This window comes from Hyla sarda, chromosome 2, assembly GCF_029499605.1.
Source record: "Hyla sarda isolate aHylSar1 chromosome 2, aHylSar1.hap1, whole genome shotgun sequence".
NCBI lineage: Eukaryota > Metazoa > Chordata > Amphibia > Anura > Hylidae > Hyla > Hyla sarda.
This window is the reverse complement of record NC_079190.1, coordinates 12902404-12908974: the sequence shown is the minus strand read 5'-3', so window position 1 is coordinate 12908974 and position 6571 is coordinate 12902404. Positions and strand designations below refer to the sequence as shown.

Genomic DNA, 6571 nt, shown 5'->3' with positions numbered 1-6571 from the left:
CTAGGTTAGGCAGGTACAATAAAGAGTCCAGGTTAAGGGTAACGGTGGCTTTTATTGAGGTTAGACAGATGGTACAGTCTATACAGTTCAGCCAATATCCCAAAGAGGTGGCCAGAGACACAGAGAGACCTCGCAGGCTTGCTGGGACTTGCAGTAGGTAGACTGACCATAATGCAGGCAATGTTGAAAAGACAGTGGACTTGACTTACTTGATGACTGACATTTAGATGACTTTACCTTACTTGCAATTGACAGGTGGCTGCAGACTTTAGGCTTGAGGCCTCCAATACTCTGGACACTTATGCTGAGACGACTGCACTGGACCACAGGAACTAAGAGAGAGATGAAAGGGAGCGATTGCAACTCCTCCCTATCTTATATAGGGGGCTGTGCAAGGAGCCCATAGGTCACTTGGGAGGTCACCTGGTCGCTGGGTTCTCTGGATAACAATCATATGACTTAAATATGTGACTTCTCTGCCTTTTGGCTAAGATCAAGTGTAGTATCTGTTCTTATCAGTTTCATGCCGGTGTGGAGTTGGTGAGGATGGGTGCTGCATGGTAAGGGACAGGTGTTCCAGGGCTGGTTCTGAGGAATCAGCTCGACAGCTGCCCCAATGTGACCTGTTTCCTCCAAGAGGGTCTAGAGCCGAGGTACTTTAGTGCCTCGGGGAGCGATGACCCCGAGGTGCCGAAACTCACTGGGAGAATTGGCTCACTGAGTGGAAGCACGGGCACCATGATCTCTTCACCTTGTGGCACTCACCTCTTGATTCCCGGCCTTCTGGCTAGGATCAGAGAAAGGTTTATAGATCCGGGCAGTATACCTGCACACATTCACTTATTTATTTATTTTTTGTCTCACTGTGTCACTTTTTACGTGTTGTGTGTTCACAGGATTGTCAGGATGCGGTAGCCCTTCTGGGTGTCCTTCCTGGCGGTCTAGGAGAGGTGTGTGTGGCCATCAGGTTCCTCACCTCCCTGCAAAAACCCTGGGTACTCCTGCATGGGCAGGGTACCTACCATTATCGGCTCTGCGGGCAGATACCTCAGCTAACGCCAAGGGGGATGCCGGGAGCATTTGTGGTCCCTTAGTAGCTTCGTCAAAAAGGGAACTTTTGGTCCAGAGGCGAAGGGTAAAGTTTGTTGGGGGGCCTCTCTCCTATCGGAGAAGGGCTTGCAATAGACCGCATCCTTTGCGCACGCTTTTTTTTTTTTTTTTTTAGTGTATCATGTTTGCACTTTTTCTTGCACTTTGGGTGATTCGAGAGCACGTTCCTCGGCTCTTAGAAAAATAAAGAAAAATAAATAAACATGTGACTTAAACATCACTTCTTGGCCTTTTGGCTAAGATCTGTTCTTATCAGTTTCATGCCAGTGGCCGGATACACCGGTGTGGGGCTGGTGCCACAACACCAGCTCAACGGCTGCCCTTATGTGACCTGTTTCCTCCGGGTCTCGCCATGAGGTTGTGGGGTGTAGAGCCGAGGTACTTTTGTGCCTCGGGGAGTGGTGAATTGAGGTGCTGAAACTCACTGGGTGTTAAGCACTGCACCATTACTCTTCAGCTTTGGCACTCACCCTTGGTATCCCGGCCTTCTGGCTAGGATCAGGGAAAATTTTATAGATCCGGCCGAATGACCGGGCAGTATACCTGCACACATTCACTTATTTATTATTTTTGTATGTCACTGTGCCACTTTGCGTGTTTCTTTGTACACAGGATGGTCAAGATGCGGTAGCCCTTCTGGGTGTTCCTCCTGGTGGTCTAGGGGAGGTGTGTGTGGCCATCAGGTTCCTCATCTCCCTGCAACCCCTGGGCATCTTGGCTTCGGTCAAGATGCCATCAGTATACGGCTCCATGGCTGATATCCTGGTTAACGCTTGGGTTGAAGCCAGTTGCTTTTGTGGCCCCTTAGTAGCTTTGGCAAAAAGGGGCATTGAACCTGGATCCTTGCAGGTGCCTTTTGGCCCGGAGGTGAAGGGTAGGTTTGTTGGGGGCCTCTCTCCTGTTGGAGAAGGGCTTAGCGATAGACCGCATCCTTTGTGCAGGTTTTTTTGTGTGACACGTTTGCACTCTTTCTTGCACTTTGGGTGATAGAGAGCACTTGCCTCGGCTCTAAAAATAAAAAAATAAACATGTGACTTAAACATAATCGTGTGGTACAGATATAATCATGTGAAAAACAAAGGTCCTTTACTCATTATGTGAAAACCCTTTATGTGAAACCTATATACACAGGGGGAGACACAACAGAAGAGCCCCGGGGACAGACAGGGACTCAACCTGACGGGACAGAAGGACCATATCCTGTACTGGGACACCACAATTATTATGATTATTATTATTTTGTCGTTCATCACTTTGTCTTCATCTCCGTGAACATCTTCTCTTCAGCTTTGCTCACAGGATTTCGTCCATTTATTTCCCGTATTCTCTGTTATCATCGCTCTATAAGGATTGGGCTGACAGAGATATGATATAGTGAGTCAGATTTACGACTTCTGAGCATTTTTCCAGCACGACCTCATCCACATTCATGATGTCAGACTACAAACCAGTTACACATGATGAGAATCCTAAAGATGGGAACAGCTGTGTGAAGACTGTCCGAGCTCCCGCCGAGCTGAGACTATCCTCTTATTTATGTGATGCGAGAGAAGCAGGAGGCCGTGTACTTCATCATATGTGGAGGAGCAAGATGATATACTAGGGACTGAGCCTAACACTACAACCTGTCAGTCACATGGACAGCAGTCAGTCAGGCAGCAACTTACCAAGAACTTTACGGGGGGAATTTACAAGGACAGTGTTTCACACACCTAATGGGGGAAACTAACTGATGGGGGCATTTACCTACTGGGGTTATCTAACTAATAGAGGAGACTCCCTACCTACCTACTGGGGGCATCTGCCAAATGTGATTGGGACAATTACCTACCTAATATGTGGGGATTATCTACCTACTAGAGCCAACTACTTAATAGGGGGGAATTACCTGCCCAACACCACCCCATCCACGTACCCTCCCCCCTTACACACTTACCTACTCACTCATACTATGCAAGGGAGACATTATTTGGGGCATTATGGGAAGGGAAAAGGTGGGGAATGGGATGAAAGCTGACCGTGATATGTTTTTCTGGCAGATTCTGAGGAGACGAGTAATGGTTGGAAGAAGTCTTCATGGCGGTCTGAGCCAGATAGAGAAGAAAATGAAAGAGAACAACTCCAAGAAGACAGGAGTGGTCAAGGTCTAATAATGGTAGTTGTCATGGTGTGGTAATGGTAGTGGTCATGGTGCAATAATGGTAGTGGTCATGGTGCGGTAATGGTAGTGACATGGTGGGGTAATGGTAGTGGTCATAGTGGGGTAATGGTAATGGTCATGATGTGGTAATGGTAGTGGTCATGATGGGGTAATGGTAGTGACATCGTGGGGTGATGGTAGTGGTCATGGTGTAGGGGAGTGATGTTATTGGTGATATTGATCTATTATTTTGTAACAATATGATGGTATTTATTATTATTAATAATAATAATAATAATACTTCTTTATTTATATAGCGCACTCAGCACTGTACACTCAAATTGTCCCTGTCCATTGGGGATCACAATCTAAACCTATCAGTATGTTTTGAAGAGGTAATATGTGGTCCTGGTGTGGAGATATTATTTTAAACCCCAATTCTTGAGAATGTCCTCCTGCACCCCTGGTGAGCGGTGATGCCACTCTCTTACATTCACAGGGGGTGGCACAGTTTCCAGTTGTCCAGAGCCATAATAGGGCTCCTTTAGAACTTTGGGTCAGTACTGTACCTCCATGTCTGACAAGTTCTTATTAGAGGGGATACAGTCCTATATAGCCCACACAGTGACTAATGCTGTGTAATATGGAACCATAGGGGTGCCATGTGGCCGCATCCTCATTCTGCAAGCGCCTGGCAGTGGTCGGCAGACACATGCAGTATCCATGGTTACGTTAGGCTGGCACGGAGTCCTGGCCGGCTCTATGGATGGGTTTCATGGAAGTAGAGACACGATGAGTGCGCGGAGCACGCAGGGAATGTTCTCACTTGGACGATCTTCTGGTCTCGCAGCTGCAAAGAATAAGCAGTAGATTCGTGTCCAGAACTTCATCTGTTTTGACTTGTTACCCTCAAAACAAAATTTCCCGTTATTCCCTCCGAAACCTTTCCACAAGGAGTCATCATAACAAGACTGAGCGACTACTGAACGAGTCAGGGTAGAAGGCACCGGGGAGGATGGACTGGTCTTATCCCAGATGGAGCGGAGTCTTAGTGTCGAGAGACGGATGTAATCAGGAACTGTGAAAGTCTGATGACTGATAAAGAGAGTCAGGGCGAGGTTAGAAAAACCTGGAGTAATACCATTCAGTCAGATCTAGTCTAGTATCACCGCCATGATCAGTTGTGGTGACCCAGTACAGAATAACGTGTTCTTCTGTACTCCTGCCCATCCTGTGTGGCAGATGCTGGTATTGGTATTTTTTATGTACCTGTCACTTTAAACCTTAAACCTGTTGTTAAGGACCTTGTTGTTAGGGGAGTATGCAGAGGTGAACCATGTGACTTATCTGCCCAATGGGAATGCTCTAAATTGCTGCCTTAGATAGTGTAACCAGAGTTCTAGCTGAGGTATAGTTGAAAGAGGAATGGAGTCTGTCTGTGAGGTAATTCTGAAGGAGGCCTGAGGCTTAGTCCAGCCACCACGCATCTACTATTAGTTAACCCCTGCGCCTGGGTGAAAGTCAAAGCCGGGCGGTAAGCACTAAAGTGTGGGGATCAATTCAAGTCAAGTTCGTGAAGTCCAAGTAACTACAGTCTAGTGTGGGCTTCACACAAGTCAAGTCAGTAACGGCACAATCAACTATAAGTCCCAGCACGCCCATAAGCTTCCCAAAGTTCACCTTGCATCTACTTCATGCTAATCTGAGGTATAACGGATTGTACCATCTTTCTAACCTCAGTAAAGCAAGTTATCCGTAACCTTGGGTCGGAGTGATTATTTGCCCCATGCCTGGCACAGGAGAAGCTGGTCAACCACACCCTGGCATCACGAAAAGGTTACTTACACACCTCACCCGACACCATACAGTTCCTCCAGCTCCTATGGCCTCGAATATCGCCCTCTTGTGTTAGGGTGCTGTTTCCTCAGGCTTTATGCTGCAGCTCGGCTTATTCAGAATGGCTCTTCTCACATTCATAAAGGCATCAGCGCTTGGAGAGATCATTTCCATTATAGCAAGTGAAAAGCAATTGCATAAGATTTCAGGCATTGACTTCCCCATTGATATCAATTCCATGAGAAACCACCAGGGGTGCTGCGGCATTTCTGTGGGCAAGATGGTGACAAGGACACGCTAGAAAGCCTGTGGTTTAGTGTCGCCAAAGGCTGTGAGGTCTGTAGGCCACAGGTAGGGTTGCCACCTTTCTTGCAAAAAATACCGGCCATGCTAATTTGCATAATTAATTATATATGCGTAACATCACAGGATACAATAACTTTTTTATTTCTCCTTATATGGCCTGTATTAGGGCATATTTTTTGCGCCCTGACCTAAAGTTTTGAACAGTACCGTTTCTTGTTTTGATGTAACTTTTTGATTTTTTAAATTAAATTCAGGAGTTGCAGTTAGTTACTAACTACAACTCCCAGCATGCCCTGATACAGCTTGTGGCTCAGCAGCTGCACCAAACAAAAACTACAACTCCCAGCATGTTGGACTATATAGTAGTATACAGTACGGCCTTTTGGCTAAGAACAAGTGTAGTATCTGTTCTTATCAGTTTCATGCCGGTGGCAGGCGACGCCAGTTTGGAGCTGGTGGGGATGGGTGTTGCGTGGTAGGGGGCAGGTGTACCGGGGCGTTCCGGGGCTGGTTCTGAGGAATGAGCTCGACGGCTGCCCCTATGTGACCTGTTTCCTCCGGGTCTCGCCATGAGGCTGAGAGGGTCTAGAGCCAAGGTACTTTAGTGCCTCAGGGAGTGGTGACCCCGAGGTGCCGAAACTCACTGGGAGTATTGGCTCAGTGGAAGCACGGGCACCATAATCGCTTCTCGGCCTTTTGGCTAAGATCAAGTGTAGTATCTGTTCTTATCAGTTTTCATGCTGGTGGGGATGGGTGCTGCATGGAGGATGCAGGTGTACCAGGGCATTTCGGGGCTGGTTCTGAGGAATCAGCTTGACGGCTGCCCCGATGTGACCTGTTCCCTCCGGGTCTCGACATGAGACTGAGAGGGTCTAGAGCCGAGGTACTTTAGTGCCTCGGGGAGTGGTGACCCCGAGGTGCCGAAACTCACTGGGAGTACTGGCTCACTGAGTTGAAGCACGGGCACCATAATCTCTTCACCTTGTGGCACTCACCTCTTGATTCCCGGCCTTCTGGCTAGGATCAGAGAATTTTTTTTATAGATCCGGGCAGTATACCTGCGCACATTCACTTATTTATTTCTTGTTGTGTGTCCACAGGATTGTCAGGATGCGGTAGCCCTTCTGGGTGTCCCTCCTGGCGGGCTAGGGGAGGTGTGTGTGGCCATTAGGTTCCGCA

At 47.7% G+C, this 6571-nt stretch overlaps 2 pseudogenes; both read left to right on the top strand.

Annotated features, from left to right (window-relative positions):
- The first annotated feature begins 467 nt into the window (after positions 1-467).
- On the top strand, positions 468-628 carry LOC130359895 (U2 spliceosomal RNA; annotated as a pseudogene).
- Positions 629-6072: 5444 nt separating this feature from the next.
- LOC130359124 (U2 spliceosomal RNA) lies at positions 6073-6232 on the top strand (annotated as a pseudogene).
- The last annotated feature ends 339 nt before the right edge of the window (positions 6233-6571 follow it).